Source organism: Podarcis pityusensis (assembly GCF_964106645.2).
Source record: "Podarcis pityusensis genome assembly, chromosome: 8".
NCBI lineage: Eukaryota > Metazoa > Chordata > Lepidosauria > Squamata > Lacertidae > Podarcis > Podarcis pityusensis.
Window position 1 is genome coordinate 13,659,252 of NC_138033.1, and position 24,731 is coordinate 13,683,982.

The 24,731-nt window shown below is 42.6% G+C and overlaps 2 long non-coding RNA genes across 2 annotated transcripts in view; both read left to right on the forward strand.

Moving 5' to 3' along the window:
- Nucleotides 1-20,004, forward strand: part of LOC308484537 — a 174,094-nt gene extending 154,090 nt beyond the window's left edge. The window contains exon 5 of the long non-coding RNA XR_013989945.1: nucleotides 19,927-20,004. This is a non-coding gene — a long non-coding RNA (uncharacterized lncRNA). The remainder of the gene's footprint in view (nucleotides 1-19,926) is intronic.
- LOC308484548 overlaps nucleotides 1-24,731 on the forward strand; it is a 410,132-nt gene that overhangs the window by 360,622 nt on the left and 24,779 nt on the right. The window lies entirely within an intron of this gene.

The window sequence follows — 24,731 nt, forward strand, 5'->3', positions numbered from 1 at the left end:
GGCCCTGATGCCCTCCACCACTACTCAGGCCGTCATCCGGGTGCTGCAAGGCCTGTTTGCGACGCATGGGTGTCCTGATGTCCTTGTCTCCAACAACGGACCGCAGTTCACGACAGGCGCTTTTGAGCGGTATCTTTTGGGACTGGGCATCCGCCATGCCCTAACGGCACCCTTTCATCCATCCAGCAACGGGCAAGCGGAGAGAATGGTGCGCTCGGGAAAAGAGGCACTGGCGCGCCTGGACCAGGGAGACTGGCACGAGCGGGTCGCCGAATACTTGTTCGTGCAACACATCACCCCTCATGCGACCACAGGGCGGAGTCCTGCTGAACTCCTTATGGGCCGCCGCCTCAGGTCACCGCTCGACCGGCTGCACCCGGACTTTGCCGTGGCCGAACCGCCAGGTTGTGCCAACGCGCCACGGTCATTTGTTCCAGGAAACCAGGTCTTTGCTCGGAACTATGTGGGGGACATTCCTTGGGTGCCAGCCACAGTAGTGGGAGTCACTGGACCTCGCTTTGAGACTCCTGAAGGGGAGTGAAAGGCGGGATATCAAATCCAAACTCTTTTTCTTCTTCCTCGCTCATACCAGGTGGCACTCGAAGACGGACGCTTGTGGCGCCGGCACATAGACCAGCTTAGGCGCAGGGTTGGGGACTTGGACACTACCGTGGTGCCCCCGACTGCGTTGTGGCTCCAGAAGAGACACTTACAGATGGTGAGGCTCCACCTACACCTCCCTCGCAAACTGCCAGTGTGGAGCCGAACCAAGCCGCTTCAGAGGGTCTGCCAGACTTACCACAGACTCAGACCACTCCACTTGCGGAGGCTCCACCCACAGCAGCGGATCCAGGGGATTTGGTTTCAACGCCACCTAGGGTCACACCACAGCCTCAGCAAGAATTGGGTGGCCCCCCGGACTTGGCTACCAGTCCCCGGCGGTCTGGCAGAGTTTCCAAGCGCCCAACTTATTTAAAGGACTATGTTGTTGGACATGTATCACTGTTGGTCTAAGTAGGGGAAATGTAACCGATATGCTTTTGTGCCTAATTGAACCATTACGTGTAGTGCTGTATATAAGGAAACCATTACGATTGTAACTAACACCTTATCTCGGTGGGGAGGGGTGTTATGTACTGAAGTTCTCACCCTGGGCCAGCAGGGGGATACTGTAGATAGTTTTCACTCAGGTCCACGTCAGTTATTTTAGGCGGGAAACCCTGGGTTGTTGTTGCTACAATGTTGACAGCCGGCTGCCTATAAAAGCAGGCCGGCTGAGCTGTTTGCTGCTCAGTTCTGTTCCAGCTTACAAAATAAAGAGCTGCTTTGGAGAAATCGCTGTGTCGTCTGCTATGTCCACCCACAACTTAACACCTCCCATATTAAATATCTTTTGGATGACAGGTCTAAAGATATTACACTGGCCCTGGCAAAGTTCCTTTTGAAAGTCAAAAGAAACAAAGATCATCAAGCTCGAGACAAAACAAAATGAGCGCCGCAGTTTTTCTCTCTCTTTTGTGGTTGGCTGTCTTAATTGTACAGTCATACCTCAGGATAAATGTGCTTCAAGTTAAGTATTTTCAGGTTGCGCTCCGCGGCGACCCGGAAGTAACAGAGCGCGTTACTTCTGGGTTTTGCCTCACGCGCATGCGCAGACAGTCAAAATAATGTCATGCCATCTCATCCAGTGAGTCCCCATTAAGCCCGGCTCAATACAACACCACAAGGGGCTTATTCTCCCCACTTCAGCTGTTGCCACCACATATTGAACTCAGTCCAAAATTGCATCACTGTTCTACTCCCCTACCTCAAATTAAGCAATTGCCGGGAAGTGGCAGCCAGACTCTGGGGGTCTTGGAACATTATATCCATGAACGCCAAAATCCCTCAAACATCGTACAGTGGTACCTCCGGATATGAAGGGAATCTGTTCTGAAGCCTCGTTCGCATCCTTAAGCGAATGCAACCCGCATCTGTGCATGCTCGCAATTCGCCACTTTCGCGCATGTGCATGACGTCATTTTGACCATATACGCATGAGCGAGTGGAGAAACCCAGAAGTAATAGGTTCCATTACTTCCAGGTCACCGCAGAGCACAACCCGAAACTGCTCAACCCGAAGCAACTTCAACCTGAGGTATGACTGTATCCATGAATGCCAAATTCCCGCCTTTCTTCTCCTTCACTTCCATTGCTCTTAAAGCTTCTCCAGTCTCTTCATTCAGGGACTGAATGGCTGGCCTGTCTCTTCGCCAGAAGGATGCGGGTGGCGCTGTGGTCTAAACCACTGAGCCTCTTGGGCTTGCCGATCACAGGGTGAGCTCCCGTTGCTCTGTCCTAGCTCCTGCCAACCTAGCAGTTCAAAAGCACGCCAGTGCTAATAGATAAATAGGTACTGCTGTGGCGGGAAGGTAAATGGCATTTTGTTGTGCTCTGGTTTCCGTCATGGTGTCCCATTGCACCACAAGCGGTTTAGTCATGCTGGCCACATGACCCGGAAAGCTATCTGTGGACAAACGCTGACTCCCTTGGCCTGAAAGCGAGATGAGCGCTACAACTCCATAGTTGCCTTTGACTGGGCTTAACTGTCGAGAGGTCCTTTACCTTTTTTACCTTTCTTCCCCAGAAGACACTGTCATGTGACAAAGACACATGAGAGCAGAAGCAGCAAAGCAGGCTAGGAAGTGCTGGGACTGCACAATCATTTGGGCCTATTAGAGTTATTCAGGCCTAACTGCTAACTGTTGAATCACTCTGACATGTAACTCAGCAGCCAGTTTCTCTCTGTGCTCTCTGTAAGTTTTCAGTCAGAGTCAGTCTGCCTCAGCTGTAAGCAGAGTCAGTATGTAATCTCAGTCAAACTGTTTGGAACCATGTTGTTTATGTAGAAGTTTATTTTAATTCAGTAAAGCTCTTATTCTTTCAATTAAAAATTCTGCATTATTAATTTACGCTGCGCGTCAGACTTCGCCTCAGACTCTGGCTTATCTAATGGTTGCCTGGCTTCCAACTCTTCCTCTCTTCCTCTTCCTCAGATTATTCCCTGGGAAGAAGGGGTGGGTGGGCTGTCCTCTCTAAACTCAAACAGACAGCTTGCATCTGCAGAGTTAGCCCTTTGCTAGCTCAGCTCAATTTCTGAGGGGGGCATGTTCCTGACAGCCCCTATGGATCCAGCTACCTAAGATGGTCGCCACATCTTGCCTCATGGGTGGCACCATCCTGCACCTTGATATGCCAAACTACACATTCAGCACCCTCACTATGTAACCAGCATCACAAACACCAAATGGGGAAAATAATAATAATAATAATAATTTATTATTTATACCCCACCCCCATCTGGCTGGGTTTCCCCAGCCACTCTTGGCGGCTTCCAACAAAACACTAAAATACAATAACCTATTAAACATCAAAAGCTTCCTTAAATAGGGCTGCCTTCAGATGTCTTCTAAAAGTTTGGTAGTTATTTTTCTCTTTGAAATCTGCTGGGAGGGCATTCCACAGGGCGGGTGCCACTACCGAGAACGCCCTCTGCCTGGTTCCCTGTAACTTGGCTTCTCATAGCGAAGGCCCTCAGCACTGGACCTCAGTGTCCGGGCAGAATGATGGAAGTGAAGGCACTCCTTCAGGTATACGGGGCTGGGGCCGTTTAGGGCTTTAAATGTCAGCACCAACACTTTGAATTGTGCTCGGAAACGTACTGGAAGCCAATGTAGGTCTTTCAAGATCAGTGTTATATGGTCTCGGCGGCCGCCCCCAGTCACCAGTCTAGCTGCCACATTCTGGATTACTTGTAGTTTCCGGGTCACCTTCAAAGGTTAGACCACATTGCAGTAGTCCAAGCGAGAGATAACCAGAGCATGCACCACTCTGGTGAGACAGTCCGCGGGCAGGTAGGGTCTCAGCCTGTGTACCAGATGGAGCTGATAAACAGCTGTCCTGGACACAGAATTGACCTGTGCCTCCATGGACAGCTATGAGTCCAGAATGACTCCCAGGCTGCGCACCTGGTCCTTCAGAGGCACAGTTACACCATTCAGGACCAGGGAATCCTCCACACCCACCCACCTCCTGTCCCCCCAAAACAGTACTTATGTCTTGTCAGGATTCAACCTCAATCTGTTAGCTGCCATCCATCCTCCTTTTTTTAAAAAAAAAGTTTTTATTGTTAAAATAATTCAGCTTTAATACACACATATTGTGAATATAGAAACATACAAACATACATTTCATAGAATCCTTAAAAATGTTCAAACATACCTACACTCAATCCCACAGATAATTCCTTTTCCCATCACCATCCACCACCCCCACCCCACCTTTGTGTTAGACTTCCAATCTACTCAATTGCAATTTCTTTCCACTTCTATTACTTTCTTTCACACAATTAACCTAATTTCATGCTTCTTTTTCTATTACACATTGTTATCCATGTTATTTAGTATTCCAGTATTTAAAACAGAACTTGTTTATTCTAATAGGAGTTCTGATTTTTCAATATGGTTTTGCAAGTATCCTTTAAACACCTTCTAGTCCCTGTCTATCTTCTCTTTTGAGATTCTTCCAATTTTTCCCATTGTTTTGGATATTTTGTAGTACTCCAATAATTTGGCAAGCCACTCTATTTTTGTTGGTATAATACCACTTTTGCAATTTTTCGCAATCAATAGCCTTGTGGCTACTGTTGCGTATAAATATAATGTCTTGTCTTTTTTCTTTAGACTTCCTGGTACTATTCCCAATAGAAAACCTTCTGGTGTTTTCCTAAATGAATATCTGAAGATTTTTTTCATTTCGTTATATATTGTTTCCCAAAATTGTTTGATATTTAAACAATTCCACCATATATAGCCGCCATACATATATAGCCGCCATCCATCCTCCAACCGCCTCCAGACACTCACACAGGACCTGCACCACCTTTAGTGGTTCCGATTTGAAAGAGAGGTAGAACTGGGTATCATCCACATACTGATAAACACCCAGCCCAAACCCCCTGATGATCTCTCCCAGCGGCTGCATGTAGATGTTGAAAAGCATGGGGGAGTGGACAGAACCCTGAGGCACCCCACAAGTGAGAGCCCAGGGGTCTGAACACTCATCCCCCACCACCAATTTCTGAACACGGCCCAGGAGGAAGGAGCAGAACCACTGTAAAACAGTGCCCCCAGCTCCCAGCCCCTCTAGACAGAAGGATGTTATGGTTGATGGTGTCAAAAGCCGCTGGGAGATCCAGCAGAACTAGGAAACAGCTCTCACCTTTGTCCCTAGCCCGCCGAAGATCATCGACCAGTGTGACCAAGGCAGTTTCAGTCCCATGATGAGGCCTGAATCCCGACTGAAAGGGATCCAAATGGTCCGCTTCTTCCATGCGTTCCTGGAGTTGTTCAGCAACCACTTGCTCAATCACCTTGCCCAAGAATGGATGATTTGAGACTGGGTGATAGTTGGCCATATTAGCAGCATCTAAAGATGGTTTTTTAAGAAGCAGTTTGATAACCGCCTCTTTCAGCGGGTCTGGGAAGGCTCCCTCACAGAGAGAAGCATTCACCACCTCGCGAAGCCCATTGCCAAGCCCTTCCCAGCTAGCTTTTATAAGCCAGGATGGGCAAGGTTTTACAGCTCTGTGACTCCAGTGTCTGAAGTCTGTCATAGTTAAAGGATGCTATCGCTGGATTCCCTATGTAGAAAAAGTTTGCCTACATGGAGATAAGGCTCCTAAATTCTTATGCAACTGCTTGCTGGTTGGTCCCATCTATGAGGACTTAAGAGAAGTTTTGTTCAAATATTTAAATCTCCCAAATGAGAGATGGATAAGTATATGATTAACTTTTTATTAAGGGGCAAGTGCCCATACACTTCTGAAAAAGTGGTCTGTTCTGCCTTTACAGTGACGATTATAAGGAGAAAAAATTATTCTGCTTTTATCCTGTTTTATGTACTTTAGATTTTGTAATTGCTTCAGCTAAACCAATAAATAATAATGGCATTTGTATCTGAAACAGAACTAAGAACCAAAATTTTATGTCTCAAAACCATTTATTTTGTTTTGTAATATCATAATGCAAACTTAACTATTTGTTAATGATACACTACAGGGTTCTTTGTAGTTAGAATCTACAATCCCCACATTTTGACCCATTTTTCTCTACCCCTTGCTTCCCTTTACCTCCACCAAAAGCAAAAAAGAAAGAACCACAGATCCTGCGACCTGGATTTCACCACTAGGCCTCTAATTTTCCCTCATTGCCATGGATTTTGCAATGCACAAGGAAGAGGTCTACACTGTCCTATTTACCCTTCATGTTCAGGCTGGTGTGAGATTCCTGAAGCATTATAACATCTTTTTTGGGTAATAAAAAGGACATATCCCCCAGATCCAAGTATTCTTCTGTTTTCCGGGATGGCACAAAAATCTGTTGTTCCACAACCTTGGAACGTGAAAATGTGGCGATTAAAGGGGGCTAGAAAAAAATGAAAGAAATGTTGAAATTAGTCCTTTACCCAGGTACTAGGAGATTGTGCTTGTGAGGCTAAATGAGAATTTTAGTAAGTTAGTTTTAAAATGTGTATATTTAAGAAATCTGAAAAATATAATTTCATCGGAACATGAATATACAAAATTTTCAACATCAGAAGTTAAGGTAAAAAAATAACTCATATGTAATTCAGAATTGCCATCATACCCAAAGGAGTCTCAAGACACAAAGATTATTAGTAAACAGGTTATATTTATAAAATATAATGAAATTAGAGGATCTGAAAACAAGCCTAATTAACTAGATTGAGTAGATCAAATTCTACTGTGTAGCTGAGTTGCAATAAAATGGGAGGAATTCTATCCCTACCATCTCCTGGGCATGTTAAAAGTCACATGCTGTGGCCACGCAGCAAGATTTGAAAACAATGTAGGGCAGAAGCAGCTCAAATGGCCTTGATTCTCCCTCTTCCTTTATGGGGCAAATCAACCCAGATTCCCTTCTCCCATTCATTCCAAATACCCTCTTCTTTTCAGAAAGGAGGGATTTGGAAAATTTGTCTTGTCTTCAAACAGCATTATTCCTCAAAACTATGTTGATTGGGACGTATTCATCTAAGGCTGGATCTAGACACATCAAAAAATGTGATTTAGTTAAATGCATTGCAAACTTCATACAAGCAAATGCCATTTACAAAAGATGGGATTCCATCACGTCATCGTGTGTCATAGTGTTATAACGACTATAAAGTGCTATATCTTTACTAATGTAGCTAAATCATGACATCAGCAAAATGATGTATTCTTGTGGAACTGAGTATATCCTCCCTCTCTTCGTTCTCCTAAATACATTCTGGGGTTTTCCCCAATTCTGTGGAGCAGATTTTGGGACGATACAGAGCACATAAAGGCAGAAGAGAACGGAAATCCTGTTGCACAATTGTAAGTCCTTGCACTAATGGCTTAGTTAGCCAGATACTGCTCATTGTCACAGAATTTAAGGAAACTTATTACATGCCTTTTACATAATAAATATGCTTTTTGAGCAAGAGGGACACATTTTGTCCTGGACTGCAACCCAATGGTGGAGAGATCCAAATGCAACTGCGGTGAAGCAATGAATGCACTTTTTACTTTTGTTCAGAAGGGTGTTTTATATACACATCTCGCCTTGAATGCTCCTTCTGGACAAGTAAGTGGCATTATGAGAGTTAAAGGACACAGTCTGAGTTGCAATGTTACCTATATGAAGACCTCCTTTGAAAACAACACACTGGGTCTCATTTTCAAGGCAGTTGATGGTCTTCTCACTTTTACACTTTTTGGTCCTTTTGGAGAAGCAGGCTGGGCACTTCAGGCCATTTTCAGCCAGCATGTTGCGATCAGGAACTGCCAAAATCAAAAGTATAGTGAGCATGTTAATGGTTTTATCTGTTTTTGTACCTGTATGTTATATTACTGTAATTCACCCAAGGGTTTTACAGTTTTGGTGGGGCACCTACAAGCATTATTGGATGAAAAGATTATCTAGACCCAGTCTGGGTTTACAACTGACATTGGGACAGATTCAGGAGAAGCCTGTTTGGAAAGGGAACCCATCCCTTCTCTCTCTCTCTCTCTCTCTCTCTTTTATAATAATATTTATTAAGATTTAAAAGATTACAAAAAGAAAAAATAGAAAACAGCATATTAAACAGAAAAACAGAACATCACATCACAATAAAGAAAAGAAGAAAAAAGAAAAAATGAAAAAATATATATACAATGAATCTTCCCATAACTTATCTTTCATTTGCTTGTTTCCTTGACCTCCTCACACCTCCCTTTTTTTGTATTCTAGTTCAGTTAGCTATTTCAGCAAGTCCTTTCCATCTTTTCCAGTTTTTGTCCTCTATTTTATATTAATATATTGTAACTTTACTTTCCCTCCTTTCACCATTTAACAATCTGTTTTTTCTTAATCCTTTATAGTATTTCTGCTAAAACCACATTACTTCATTCCAACATCCTTCTAACATTCCTTAATTTTACAATGTTTCTGTAAATAAACTTTAAATTTCTTCCAATCTTCTTCCACCGACTCTTCTCCCTTGTCTCGGATTCTGCCAGTCATTTCCGCCAGTTCCATGTAGTCCATCACCTTCATCTGCCATTCTTCCCGGGTGGGTAGATCTTGTGTCTTCCAATACTTCGCGATGAGTATTCTTGCTGCTGTTGTAGCATACATAAAGAAAGTTCTGTCCTTTTTTGGCACCAATTGGCCGACCATGCCCAGGAGAAAGGCCTCTGGTTTCTTCAGGAAGGTATATTTAAATACCTTTTTCATTTCATTATAAATCATCTCCCAGAATGTCTTAATCCTTGGGCACGTCCACCAAAGGTGAAAAAATGTACCTTCAGTCTCTTTACATTTCCAACATTTATTATCGGGCAAGTGATATATTTTTGCAAGCTTGACTGGTGTCATGTACCACCTGTAGATCATTTTCATTATATTCTCTCTTAAGGCATTACATGCCGTAAACTTCTTACCTGTGGTCCATAACTGTTCCCAGTCAGCCATCGTAATATTATGTCCTACATCTTGTGCCCATTTAATCATAGTTGATTTAATAATAATAATAATATCTTTATTGTCATTGCCCCCTTCAGGGACAACGAAATTACTTGACTGCTCCATAAAAACACTAATTAAACAATACAGTATAATACAGCAAGGGAGATTAGATGACTTTCAAAGTCCGGGCTTCCCATTCAGGGCCGAGATCGCTCTGGAGAAGAAGCTGTTCTTAAGACGGCTCGTTCTTGTCTTCATCGTCCTGTATCTCCGTCCCGACGGCAAGAGCTCGAAGAGACAGTGACCAGGATGCGATGGATCTTTTACTATGTCTAGTGCCTTCCTATGGCTCCTTGTGGCATAAATCTGCTCTAAGGTGGAGAGTGGGCAGCCAACAATGCTCTCTGCTGCCTTAACAAGCCTACACAACCCCATCCTGTCCTGGGTAGTACAGCTTCCGTACCACACAGATAAGCCATAAGTAAGCACGCTCTCAATGGCACAGTGATAGAAGGCAAGCAGCAGTTTCTGCGGAAGATGGTTTTTCCTTAGTATTCTCAAAAAGTACAGTCTCTGCTGCGCCTTCTTCACAAGCCCCATTGTGTTGACACTCCAGGACAGATCCTCTTGTAATTCAATGCCCAAAAATCTGAACGTTGTTACCCTCTCCACACAGACCCCATCAATCAAAAGTGGCTGGACGTTGCTCTTCTGTCTCCTGAAGTCCACCACAAGCTCCTTTGTCTTCCTTGTATTTATGAGCAAGTTGTTAGCTCTGCACCACTCTGTCACCATTTCATCCTGAGTATTCCATTTCAACAGCAAGTTATACATTCTTGACAAGTTCTTAGTTTTGGGATCTAACAGTTCTGTTTCCAATTTTGATTTTTCCACCTGGAAGCCAATTTTCTTGTCCAAATTATATGCCTCCATTATCTGATAATAATGAAGCCAGTCTCTCACTCTATTTTTTAGTTTTTCAAAACTCTGCAGTTTTAATCTGTCTCCCTCTTGTTCCAAAATTTCCCAATATTTCGGCCAATTGGCCTCCATATTGAGCTTTTTCTGAGCCTTCGCTTCCATTGGTGACAGCCACCTTGGGGTTTTATTTTCAAGCAAGTCCTTATATCTTATCCAGACATTAAACAGTGCTTTTCTGACAATATGGTTTTTAAATGCTTTATGTGCTTTAACCTTGTCATACCACAAATATGCATGCCACCCAAATACGTTGTTAAAACCTTCTAGGTCCAGCACGTCAGTATTTTCAAGAAGCAGCCATTCTCTCAGCCAGCAAAACGCAGCTGATTCATAATAAAGTTTAAAGTCTGGCAGGGCAAATCTACCTTTCTTTGGCATCGGTTAATATCTTAAATTTTATTCGAGGCTTCTTGCCCTGCCAGACAAATCTAGAAATATCTCTCTGCCACTTCTTGAAGCAATCCATTTTATCCAAAATTTGCAATGTTTGAAACAAAAACAGCATCCTTGGCAATACATTCAATTTTATCACAGCAATTCGGCCTAGCAATGATAGCTTCAGATTTGACCATATTTCTAAATCCTTTTTCACTTCAATCCAGCATTTTTCATAGTTATCCTTAAATAAATTCACTTTCTTAACCCATGTTGATCCTGTCTCCTTCTGAAACCTCTCTCTTTCAGTCACTGTCAGATTTTTCTCTAAAACCTTAGTTTTCATCTTGTTCAACTTAAAACCCGCTACCTGACCAAATTCTTGAATCAGTTCCAATACTCTTTTGGTACTAGATTCTGGCTCCTGTAATGTCAATACCAAATCATCGGCAAATGCTTTCAATTTGTACTGTTTAGTTCCGACTTGTATACCTTTAACCATTTGGTCCCTTCTAATCATGTTTAAGAGAACCTCCAAGACCGATATAAAAAGCAATGGGGAGATTGGGCAACCTTGTTGTGTTCCTTTCTCTATCTTAAATTCTTCCGTCACTACATTATTCACAATTAATTTAGCCTTTTGTTCTGAGTAAATTGCACCTATACCATTTCCAAAACCTTGACCAACCCCCATCCCCTGTAAATTCTTCTTCATAAAACTCCAGGAAATATTGTCAAAGGCTTTCTCCGCGTCCACAAATATCAAAACTGCTTTAGTATTAATATTTACTTGTAGTTTTTCTAGAATATTAATTATGTTCCTCGTATTGTCAGACAACTGTTTGCCCGGGAGAAAGCCCGCTTGATCTTTATGAATTTCTTCTACTAGTACCTTTTTTAATCTTTTAGCCAAAATGTCTGCAAAAATTTTATAATCCACATTAAGCAGAGATATGGGGCGGTAGTTCTTAAGCTGTGTCTTCTCAGACTCTGTTTTCGGTATAAGTGTAATATATGCTTCCTTCCACGACTCTGGTGCCCTTTTCCCTTCCAATATTTCATTACAAACTTCTTTTAATGGCTGTACTAACCATTCTTTCAGGGATCTATAATATCTTGAGGTCAAACCATCCGGTCCTGGAGATTTGCCTAATTGCATGTTCTGGATGCCCCCTTCTACCTCCTGCTCCGTTATTTTGTAATTCAACATTAGTTTATTTTCTTGAGAGATTTTTTGTAGTCCATTTATTTTCAAAAATCGGTCAATGTCCATTTCTTTCTGCGTCTCCTGTGCATATAATTGTTTAAAGTACCTCTAGAAACACTTTCTAATCTCCACTGGATTCTGTATATTCTTTCCTTCCACTTCCAAATTTGTAATGGTATTAAGTTTTTGTCTTTTTTCATTTGCCAAGCCAGCAGTTTCCCACATTTATTTGCCGATTCAAATGTCTTTTGTCTCATCTGTTTAATTTTCCATTCTATTTCCTGATTCATCATTTTTATATATTGTACTTGATATAACTTTATCTCTTTCAGGATCTCGTGCGACTTTGGTTTCACTCTCAATTTCTTCTCTCCTTCCTTTATTTTCTCCAAAATTTTGTCTTTTTTTCTCATTTTGAACTCTCTTCTTAATTGCATTCTGTTGTATCAAAAATCCTCTCATAACCGCTTTACTTGCGTCCCAGATTACTATTTTTTCAATAGTGGTGTTCATATTTATCTCAAAATAATCTCTCAAGGTTTTTTGGGCCTTCTTAGTCACTTCTTCATTCCTAAACAAAGTGTCATTCATCCTCCATCTAAAGGAACCAGTTGGTGTTAGTTTCATTTCCATCTTCACAGCATTATGGTCGGAGTAAGTTTTAGGGCAAATTTCCACTTTTCTAACCTTCGGGGCCAACCCTCTAGTTACCCAAATTTGGTCAATTCTTGTCCATGTCATTTTAGCCTCAGAGAAGAAAGTTCCCTCTCTTCCCAGAGGGTTCTTCATTCTCCAGATGTCAAATAAATCCATATTGTCAGTCATATCAAAAAAAGTTTTTGGTAGTCTACCATCCTTGGTGACTACCTGTCTCAGTGCCTTGTCCATATTTGTAGACACCACTCCATTCATGTCCCCCATCAAAATCATATTGTAATCCATATAGTCCATCAGAGTCTCATGTAACTTCTTGTAAAATTCCGATTTTCCCTCATTTGGTGCGTAAATGCCTACTATCAAAAATTTCTCTCCTTGTGATTGAATTTCAATTGCGACAAATCTTCCTTGGTCATCTTTAAATATAAATTTCGGTGATAGGCTCTCCTTTACATAAAGGACTACTCCTCTTTTTTTGACTTTATCTGATGAAATAAATTCTTGGCCCAATCTTTTATTACTCAATATCTTCCTGTGTAGCCTTGTCACGTGTGTTTCTTGCAAACAAATCAAGTCCAATTGTTCTTTTTTCAGTAAATGAAAGACTCTCCGCCTTTTTTCCGGGGAGTTCAGTCCATTCACATTCCAGCTTAATACTTGCAGTGCCATGATGTAATTACTCTGATTTTCCTCCAACTGCACCCAATGCCTGCTCTTCTTCTGTTGGTAGTGTCGGTGTCACTAGGCGGTCCAATCCAAAAGGTAATTTTGCAATGTCCACTATTCCTCTTTTTGGTGATCTTCTGTCCAATGCTCTTTGCTCTAATCCTCTGTCTGGTGATCTTATGTCTGATGCACTTAACTCTTTTCCAAGTTCCTTCTGCAGATCTTCCTCGTAGTTATTCAAAAACTTTGCTTTATCTTCTACTGATCTTATTTTTATTTTCCTTCCTTTAAAACTGAAAGATAGGCCTTGGGGAAATTCCCACCTGAAGATGATTTTGTTCCTTCTCAACCAAATCTCCGTAATTGGACCTAAGGTCCAAAAGATGTTTGGGGATATCTTTAAATATTTCCACTCTTGACTGTTGTATTACCAAAGTCTTCTGGTAATGCCAACCCAAGATTCTGTCTCTCTCTTCTTTAGATCTGAGGGTAATCAAACAGTCTCTTATTCTGTTCTTCTCTTTCTTCCCTCCTCTTCCCAATCTAAAGGCCCTCACAATTTTAAGTTCCTCTTGTTCCAAATCCAGCTCCCAAAATTCTGCAAGTTCCTGCGTGAGAAAATCTATCAAACTGTCCTTCTCCAGTTCAGGTACAGCTCTGATCCTCAAATTTGTCTGTTTCTCCTTAAGCTCAATCATAGAAAGCGTCAGCTTATGGTCCTGAAGTTGCCTCTGCAGGTCTGGAACTCTCTCTGTTTCCAATTGTGTTACCTTAAATTCCACAGAAGCAACTTTTTCCTTGACTTCCTCTGCGGTCTGTTGTGTCGAATTAGATTCCTGTATCAGTTTCTCAATGGTTTCTGTGTTAGTATTCACCTTTTGTCCCAAACTATTTATGCTTTCTGTATTTGCATCAATTTTAATAACTGCAGCATCCACTTTTGCATTTGTGGCATCCACTTTTGCATTTGTAGCATCTACTTTCTTGTTAAGTTGTTCCAATGATTCATTTATCTTACTTAATGCAAGTGCTAGAGCTTCTTCTGATGACATTCCTCTTGATTTAGATTGTGTTGGTGCAGCCGCAGATAAGACAGAAGGGCCAGATGCTGACGCTCTTCGCTGCCAAGACTTCCCAGACCTTGTTGTTTTGTCTGGGAGTGACGGATCTACTTTTTCTTTCCCATCTGCCATAACACTTTTTTTAAAAAAAGTCCAAGGTCAGTCCCACAGTCACACAGTTTTGTCTTACCAGTGGAAAATTCCCCTGATCCAGCTCTTGCAACAGTTTCAGAAACTTCCTCTAGGGGGAAACAGTTGCTATCTGTACTTGTATTAATCCAAAATAACACCTTTTAAAGCACAACTCAAGCAAGAAAGTTAGTTTCAGTTTTCAGTTTTCAGTTTTCAGTTACTTTTCCTCCTTTTTAAGATCAAAAGGGGGCAGCTAAAAACAATGTATCTCTCTTACTCAGCTAGCTGTCAACGGATGGTCTATTCACAGTCAAAACGCATTCCAAGTACGGCAGTCTTATTGTCCTGTTGGCAGCCCGTTCCCAGGTTCTGAGCGGTGGAATTTTAACTTCCTTCCCTCTCTCTTGCAGGTATATATGGTCGAACTTCCCCCCTCTTCTCCTGCTTCCAAGGGGGGGAATTCACTATTTTTTAATGTTGGGAAAATTAATCCTTTCCAATCAACTGTCCAAGATTTTAGCTTGCAGGCTCTTTGCTTTGATCTATTTACAAAAGCGGAAGGCGGACTTCCTGTTTGAGCCTCTCCGCTTCAGTGCCAAATTAGATCTTTTTTCTTTTAAAAACTTCCAATTTATTCTACTCACGGGTAGTTGCTTTTAAAATCCAATTGTCCACAGGAAAAAGTCAGCGCTCTCTGGCAACGGCTGTGCGGCTTCTCTCCGTGGAAAAAGCAGTCGATTCACAGCACCGCGCCACTCACCCCACTTCGCTCCGGAGCCCCGAAATCGGGTTTCCCCGCGAGTAGGGGGGGGCGCGAAAGGTGCCCGCCAAATCCCATGTTCACAGGCTTCACCCGCCTGTGATTTTTGAGGGGTCTCCGCCTTCACTGTGACGGCCAGACCCGGTTCCCACAGAGCAAATTCCTCCTAGTCAGAGGAATTCCGCCATTACCGATGGCGCTAACCCCGGAAGTTTGGGAACCCATCCCTTCTCAGGCAGAGATGTAGCTGCCCAAGAGGTCCTTTTTTTAACAGTTTCTCCTCATGCCTGCTTCTTCGTCCTGCTTGCCAGAGCTGCTCAACACATACAGTGGTACCTCAATTTAAGTAATTAATTTGTTCCAGAGGTCAGTTCTTAACCTGAAACTGTTCTTAACCTGAAGCACCACTTTAGCTAATGGGGCCTCCCGCTGCTGCCGCGCCACTGCCGCGCGATTTCTGTTCTCATCCTGAAGCAAAGTTCTGAAGCCGAGGTACTATTTCTGGGTTAGCGGAGTCTGTAACCTGAAGCGTATGTAACCTGAAGCATATGTAACCCGAGGTACCACTGTATAGCCATTTGGGGCTGTCTCACCCCATTTGAATGAGGCACATGTCTGAGTACTGCTGATTGACTAAGGATCCAGCCCTTGGCCAAGTCCAGTGCACAGCCCTAACATGCTAAGGATTACGTCAGAAGCGGTTTGGTCGTGCTGACCACATGACCCGGAAAGCTGTCTGTGGACAAACGTCAGCTCCCTCGGCCTGAAAGCGAGATGAGCGCCGCACCTCCATAGTCGCCTTTGACTGGACTTAACCATCCAGGGCTCCTTTACCTTTTCCTTTTTTACTGTCACATCCAAAGTCTATGGGAAGTTGCTGTGTCCTTCATGGATAAAGAGCAATATACTGATCAAAGTGCAATGAAAGCCTCAAGGTATTGCTCAGGTGACTGCTCAAGTGCCAAGGTAGACATAGCTCAGGGCTGTTAAAAGATGCCAGGAACATCCTATTAGGCATTGAATAGGATACAATGACTCCAAGATCAACACTGAGAGCTGATTAAATCATTTTTCAGAACTTAATCCCTCCTTGTTTTAATTGTGTCAGATTGTTGGTACAGGGAGAGATACTTTGCCTCAGCTGATCTGTTTAGCCACAGTGTAGCAGCATCCTACTTGGAGTGGCTGATCAGATGTCCATGGGTACAGGACTATCATGACAGGAGGGCAGTAGCCCACTCCCCCTGTTCTCCCCCAGCAACTGGAAATTGTATATCCATCAGAATTAATAGCCCCTGATAGCCTCTACCATAAATGTGACTAGTCCAAACTTAGGTCTATCCAACTGTGGCTTTCATTGCTGATGTGGGTTTTCTATAGCTCAGCCAGAAGAGCATGAGACTCTCATGGTCAAATCCCATGGGGGGAATTGAGGGGTTGGACTAGATGGCCCTTGGGGCCAATTCCAACTCTGCAATTTTATGATTAAACTGAAGAATTTTGCTGATGCAGATTATGCTTTGCTTCAGCAGAATTTCTGATGTCCTGGAGAAGCTAAACTAATTTATCTAGGTCTATTTAGCAATGCAACACCTTCCTTGATAGCCAAGGATGTTTCTCAAGTTTCTACCCCATCCCTCACCAATAAATATATTTGGCTGGAAGGATTGGAGGGAGGGGGCGGGTATTTTAGCAGACCTTGCCCATACCTGTTGCTCATTTTCCATTGGCTTTCTGGCAAGACTTACTTAACAGTTTCATTCCAGAAGGGAAGAGAAGCAGGATGGATTGCCTGACCTTATACCACCCCAGAATTAAAGGAGGCCTGGGAGCTACAAGCCTCAAGTGATAGCATAAGGCTTTTAAAATAAAACAGCTAATACATGTTATTAGTGGTTTGGCTTCAGTTCCTTAGGTTAAAATTGAACTTGAGTCCCCAATATCCTCTTCTTAAACCCTCCTAGGCAGGCACTGGTAAAACAGATGACCCAATCTTGCATATGTCTTTCCAGATATGGATGTAACTTTGGCCCCTGCTTGCTAGTGATAATCAATAACTTTCAGTTTGTATAGCCCAAGGATGTGGACAGGATCCTTGGAAATGTGAGAGCTAATGAAGGCAAGCAGGAAAACTTAGGCTGTTTTTCTGGCTCGGAGTAACAGAAAGGGATGGGGGAAGGATATAATGAAAGGCAAGGAGGGCTGGTGATGCCTCCCTCCCCCCAAGCTCCAACACACAGTTTGGCTGCTTCACTTACTAACATTCTTCAGCATCCTCACTGAACTCCCTTTCCCCAGCATTCATTTCAGGCTTCGACTTTTTCTGCATGAGGGCTGAGAAACTTGAGCCATCATTAAAATAACAGAAGCCTTTTTGTTAGGTATAACAGGTGAAGAGTTACCAAGAGAAGACAAAAGACTTTTTATGTATGCAACAATGGCAGTGAGAATGCTACTAGCCCAGTGATGGATGGAAGGAGAAGTACCAACAAAAGAAGAATGGCAGATGAAACTGATGGAGTATATGGAGATGGCAAAACTAATGGGGAAGATCCGAAACCAGGAAGATCAAGCTGGATACTAAAGGCTGGAGTAAATTTGTAATTTACTTAAAAGACCACGGTAAATGGTTAAAATATTTGGCAGGGATGTAAGGACACTTGTAATGTGGAATTATTTATGTTAAATATGGTTAATTAATAGATAGATAATGGTAAAAGATGCGGCAAGCATACATTTAAATATGGAATCCATGGAGGGAAGGAAGGAGGTCCGGAGGTTCAAAAGAACCTTGTATTTGAATGTTTGAAAAGGTTCTTTTATATGTACAAAATTATCAAACAGCTAATTAAAAAATATTGTAAAAAAGAAAGAATGAAAAAAAAAAAAAACACCAGTTAGGGGCTTAGGAAGCATGGTGTGGTGGGTGCGGTCCGCCTCGGGTGTCATACTGAGGGGGGTGACAAAATGGCAGGTGGCACTCACCACAAGGCCTGCAATGCGCCCGAGCTACACATCTCGGGTGCCAAAAGGTTCCGCGCTGTCTGCCCACCAGAAGTGGTTTGGTCATGCTGACCACATGACCCGGAAAGCTGTCTGTGGACAAACGTCAGCTCCCTCGGCCTGAAATCGAGATGAGCACCGCAACCTCATAGTCTCCTTTGACAGACTTAGGACACTTGCAATGTGGAATTATTTATGATTATTGTGGTTAATTAATAGATAGGTAAAGGTAAAGGGACCCCTGACCATTAGGTCCAGTTGTGACTGACTCCTGGGTTGAGGCGCTCATCTCACTTTATTGGCTGAGGGAGCTGGTGTACAGCTTCCGGGTCATGTGGCCAGCATGACTAAGCCACTTCTGGCGAACCAGAGCAGCACACAGATATGCCGTTTATCTTCCCGCCGGAGCGGTACCTATTTATCAACTTGCACTTTGACATGCTTTCAAACTGCTAGGTTGGCAGGAGCCGGGACCGAGCAACGGGAGCTCACCCCATCGTGGGGATTCAAACCGCCAATCTTCTGATCGGCAAGTCCTAGGCTCTGTGGTTTAACCCACAGCACCACCCACGTCCAAATTAATAGATAGATAATGGTAAAAGATGTGGCAAATTACTTCATTGCTTCACCCCAGTTGCATTTAGATCTCTCCACCATTGGTTTGCATTCCAGAACAAAATGTGTCCCTCTTGCTCAAAAAGCATATTTATTATGTAAAAGGCATGTAATAAGTTTCCTTAAATTCTGTGACAATGAGCAGTATCTGGCTAACTCAGCCATTAGTGCAAGGATTTACAGTTGTACAACAGGATTTCCACTCTCTTCTGCCTGTATGTGTTCTGTATCCTCCCAAATGTATTTAGGAGGACAAAGAGAGGGAGGATATACTCAGTTCCACAAGCATACATCATTTTGCTGATGTCATGATTTAGCTACATTAGTAAAGATATAACACTTTATATTCGTTATAACACTGTGACACCAGGTGGCATGATGGAATCCCATCTGTCGTCAATCGCATTTGCTTGTATGAAGGTTGCAATGCATTTAATTGAATTGCTATTTTGATGTGTCTAGATCCAGCCTTAGATGGATACCTCCCTATCAACATAGTTTTGAGGAATAATGCTGTTTGGAGACAAGACAAAATTGCCAAATCCCTCCTTTCTGAAAAGAAGAGGGAATTTGGAATGAACGGGGGAAGGGAATCTGGGTTGATTTGCCCCATAAAGGAAGAGGCAAAATCAAGGCCATTTGAGCTGCTTCTGCCCTACATTCTTTCTTCTCATCCTTCTCCTGCCCTTTATAGCCCAGGCTTTGCAAATTTCTCTTCTAAGGGCTGAGTAAGAATTCTGAGGGGAGTTCCTGATTGGCTCTTGCAGTCCCCCCTTTTCACTTACTTCGTGTTAGATGGGTTTAACGTGAAACTTGTAAAATAAAAGGAGGATTCACTGGATGCTTAGATCACAGTGGGGCAATGAGGAAGCCTCAGTGGGCATCCAACTGTCCTGAGAGACAATGGAGTGCACCTCCAGCTTTTTTGTGTGTGTGGCTGTTGACTCATGCCAGGTTCAAACACTCAATGCTCCCACACCAGGGAGGGAGTGTTGTTTTCAAATCTTGCTGTGTGTCCACAGCATGTGACTTTTAACATGCCCAGGAGATGGCAGGGATAGAATTCCTCCCATTTTATTCAACTCAGCTGCACACTAGAATTTGACCAGTTTAATCTAGTTAATTAGGCCTGTTTTCAGATCCTCTAATTTCATTATATTTTATAAATATAACCTGTTTACTAATAATCTTCATGTCTTGAGACTCCTTTGGGTATGATGGCCATTCTGAATAACATATGAGTTATTTTTTTTAATCTGAACTTCATGTTCAAAATTTTGTATATTCATGTTCCGATGAAATTATATTTTTCAGATTTCTTAAATATACACATTTTAAAACTAACTTACTAAAATTCTCAGTTAGCCTCACAAGCACAATCTCCTAGTCCCTGAGTAAAGGACTAATGTCAACATTTCTTTCCTTTTTTTCTAGCCCCCTTTAATTGCCACATTTTCACGTTCCAAGGTTGTGGAACAACAGATTTTTGTGCCATCACGAAAAACAGAAGAAGACTTGGATGTGGGGGATTTGTCCTTTTATTACCCAAAAAAGATGTTATAATGAATCTCACAATCAGGAATCTCACACCAGCCTGAACATGAAAGGTAAATAGGACAGTGTAGACATCCTCCTTGTGTATTGCAAAATCCATGACAATAAGGGGAAACTGGAGGCCTAGTGGTGAAATCCTGGACTTTGGATCTGTGGTTCTTTCTTTTTTGTTTTTGGTGGAGGTAAAGGGAAGCAAGGGGCAGAGAAAAATGGTTCAAAATGTGGGGATTGTAATTTCTGATCATTACAAAACAAAATAAATGGTTATGGGAAATAAAATTTTGGTTCTTAGTTCTGTTTCAGATACAAATGCAATTATTATTTATTGGTTTAGCTGAAGCAATTACAAAATCAAAAATACATAAAACAGGATAAAAGCAGAATAAATTTTTTTCATTATAATCATCACTGTAAAGGCAGAACAGACAACTTTTTCAGAGGTGTATGGGCACTTGTTCCTTAATAAAAAGTTAATCATATACCCAATCCATCTCTCAGTTGGGAGAATTAAATATTTCAACAAAACTTCTCTTAAGTCCTCATAGATGTGACAAACCAGCAAGTAGTTGGGTAAATATTTAGGAATATTAATTCCATGTAGGCAAACTTTTTCTACATAGAGAATCCAGCGATCGCATCCTTCAACTATGACAGACTTCATACACTGGAGTCACAGAGCTGTAAATGCTTTCCCCCATTTGATATTTGTGATCCTGGTTACATAGTGATGGGGTTGAATGTGTAGTTTGACATATCATGGTGTCGGATTGTCCCACCCATGAGGCAAGGTGTGGCGATCATCTTAGTGGCTGGATCCATAGGGTCATCAGGAACATGGCCCCCCTCAGAAACTGAGCTGAGTTAGCAAAGGGCTAACTCTGCAGATGCAAGCTATCTGTTTGAGTTTAGAGAGGACAGCCCACCCTCCTTCCCAGGGAATAATCCGTTTGTTCTCAAGAGAAAGAGATGAAGAGTTGGAAGCCAGGCAACCATCAGATAAGCCAGAGTCTGAGGCGGTGTCTTCTGGGGAAGAAAGGTAAAAAAGGTAAAGGACCCCAGACGATTAAGTCCAGTCAAAGGCAACTATGGGATTGTGGGGCTCATCTCGCTTTCAGGCCAAGGGAGTCAGTGTTTGTCCACAGATAGCTTTCTGAGTCATGTGGCCAGCATGACTAAACCACTGAATCCAAATAAGCACGAAAAGTACAGAATACATATTTATAAATAAATAAATAACAGTGTAGTAAGAACGCTGTTACCATATTGGAATAAAAGATCATAGAAGAAGGTCACTTAAGAATTCGGGAATATTTGGGAAAATACATACACAGAAAACAACAAATGTGACTTAGTCTAAGCTAGTGTATTTTAACACCACTTTCTGAGCCTCAAAGAGATGTGGCAACCATCAGTGAGTACACATCCCTTTCCGGGGCACATCTTCCACTGTGATGTGCAACAACTGGTATTAATAGGCTTAATGGCTCTCATACTGAAGGGAAGGTAGCCATCATGACTGCATAAAAAAGAAAATACTGATAAGCTACAAAACTGCCGGCGCAAACTTGAATGGCCCCATGGATACAAGCAGGTTCCAGGTTCACCTGATTTCTGGGAAGAGCATGTGTCTGACATGCTAATTGTTGATTACTTTGTGCCTCATTAGGATTAGGTTGTTTCCAGTTCAGTTTTACCATAAAGCCCAAGGGAGGAACACATTTATTTAAAGTTCCTATTCACTGACACTGTAGGTCTGGCTGACTCCCACAGAGTTCTTTAAAAAGATTGCATCCAATATGAAAAAAAGAGCTTTGTGTTACAATATAAAAAATATAGGATTTCTGGGAAAGCATGCACTCTCTATTTCCATAATTTCCTGCTCCTCACTGGAGCAGTCCTTCCCAGTTGGAATCCTTGGTCACCTTTCCTTGGCCCATAAATCCCTCCAAGTCAGCTTCTTCTTCTTCCATAGGTCACCTGTTGGTTCATTCCTCCTTTGCTTATGAGGGCTTTCCTGAGTAAATGTTTCTTCCATGCACAGATAGTTTTGACTACTGCCCACGCTAAACAATACAGAGGTGTGGGAACAGTGCATTGGTCGGGCAAGCCCCTTCTTTCTGGTCTGAAAGAAGCAGCTTCTGGAAGAAGGGGTGAGGATTCTGACAGGGTCCTAAGTACTATCCCCTTCTTCCCAAAGCCAATAAGCACTGCTAGGTAGTCCTAACAAAAATCATGACGCAAAGAGAAGGACACCCCAAGATAGGCAGCTTAGTGCAGAATGTCCTCTGTGTCTTCTGTGCTGTGTATGGTTAAAAAATACCTTGGGTGGTGGGAAATGATGGTATTGCTCAATTCCTCACCAGTTAAAGGTGAACATGCTGGATCATGGCAATCACCCCTCAAGTCCAGCATCTCAACAGATCCCTGTGGGAAGCCTGAAAGCTGGAATTGACTGTGACAATATTCTGTCCATCAGCAATTCCCAGGCACCAAGTGTTGTTTAGTCATTTAGTCGTGTCCGACTCTTTATGACCCCATGGACCAGAGCACGCAAGGCACTTCTGTTTTCCACTGCCTCCCGCAGTTTGGTCAAACTTATGCTGGTAGTTTCGAGAACACTGTCCAACCATCTCGTCCTCTGTCGTTCCCTTCTCCTTGTGCCCTCCATCTTTCCCAACATCAGGGTCTTGTCCAGGGAGTCTTCTCTTCTAATGAGTTGGCCAAAGTTTTGGAGTCTCAGCTTCAGGATCTGTCCTTCCAGTGAGCACTCAGGGCTTCAGACCATATTTTGTGCTCTCCTCTTTCACCCTCATTAAAAGGTTCTTTAATTCCTCCTTACTTTCTGCCATCAAGGTTGTGTCATCTGCATATCTGAGGTTGTTGATATTTCTTCCAGCAATCTTAATTCCGGCTTGGGATTCATCCAGCCCAGCTTTTCGCATCATCTTTTAAAATTTTAAATAGTTCTGCTGAAATATCATCACTTCCACTGGCCTTGATATTAGTAGTGTCCATGTGTAGAGTCGTCTCTTGTGTTGTTGGAAAAGAGTAGCTGGATTTCTGTGATGTTAAAAGGTCTGCCTTGGATTCGTATCGCGATCATTCTATCATTTTTGAGATTGCATCCCAGTACAGCTCTTGGCACTCTTTTGTTGACTATGAGGGCCACTCCATTTCTTTTACGGGATTCTTGCCCACAGTAGTAGATATGATGGTCATCTGAACTGAATTCGCCATTCCCGTCCATTTTAGTTCACTGATGCCCAGGATTTCAGTATTTATTCTTGCCATCTCATTTTTGACCACATCCAACTTACCTAGGTTCATGGTACTTACATTCCAGATTCCTATGCAATATTTTTCTTTACAGCATTGGACTTTCCTTTCGCTTCCAGGCACATCCACAGCTGAGCAACCTTTCGGCTTTGGCCCAGCCGCTTCATCAGCTCTGAATCTACATGTACTTGTCCTCCACTCTTCCTCAGTAGCATGTTGGACACCTTCCAACCTGAAGGGCTCATCTTCCAGCGTCATAACTTTTATATGCCTGTTGTCTTTGTCCATGGAGTTTTCTTGGCAGGGATACTGGAGTGGCTTACCGGTTCCTGCTCCAGGTGGATCATGTTTGGTCAAAACTCTCCACTATGACCTGTTTATCTTGGGTGGCCCTGCACGGCATAGCTCATAGCTTCTCTGAGTTATTCAAGCCCCTTTGCCACGGCAAGGCAATGATCCATGAAGGGGCAGGCACCAAGTATTCAGAGGCAAACTTCCTTTGACAATAGAGGTAGAACATAGCTTTTGTGGGTAACTTTGCCCTGCCTGAATTTCTCTAATCCTCTTTTTAAGTCATCTAAGTTGGTAGCCATCACTGCCTCCAGTTAGGGTTGCCATATCTTGAAGAGCAAAAAAGAGCACAGCCAGGGTTCTTCTTTGAAAATGCAGGATTGTATTTCAAACGGGTATAAACAGTGAGCTGGCTTCAATTCAAGACCATGTGGATTAGGGCAGTCATCATCAAACAGATCAGGTGAGTTAAAGTATCTCTCTCTGTCCTAACCATCTGACACAATTGGAACAAGGAGGGTCGAAGTTCTGTAAAATGATTTAATTACCTGTCAGTAATGATCTTGGACTCATTGTTTTCTATTCAGTGTCTACCAGTGTGTCCCTGGAACCTTTCAACAGTCCTGAGCTATGTCTAGCTCTACCACTGCAGCAGTCATCTGAGCAGAACCTTGAGGCTTTCATTGCACTTTGATTAGCAGCCTGGAAGATCAGAAAAAGTATATTGCTCTTTCCAATTCATTAAGACCCCACATCAAGTAAGAGCAAAGACAGAGACACTAGTTCAGAATATACCTTTATCCATCAAGGACCAAGCAACTTCCCATAGATCTTGGACGTCATAGTATTAGCAGTTTAGGCACATGTCTGTAGCAAATGAGGGCTACGGCCACGCACTGAAGAATATGGTTGGCGGTCTCAGCCATAGTGGGAGGAAATTTAAAAACCTTATCACAAACCATTCAAGCACTTTGTTTGCAGTAGAACAACCAAAGCACTAAATTAGTTGTTCTGCTTTAATGATGAGCATTAAACCACTTGACTGGTTGAGAGAATGGCCATGGCAGTGATGAGATGGTTTTTTTACTCAACAAAATGCTTATCAAAAAAAGTTTGAA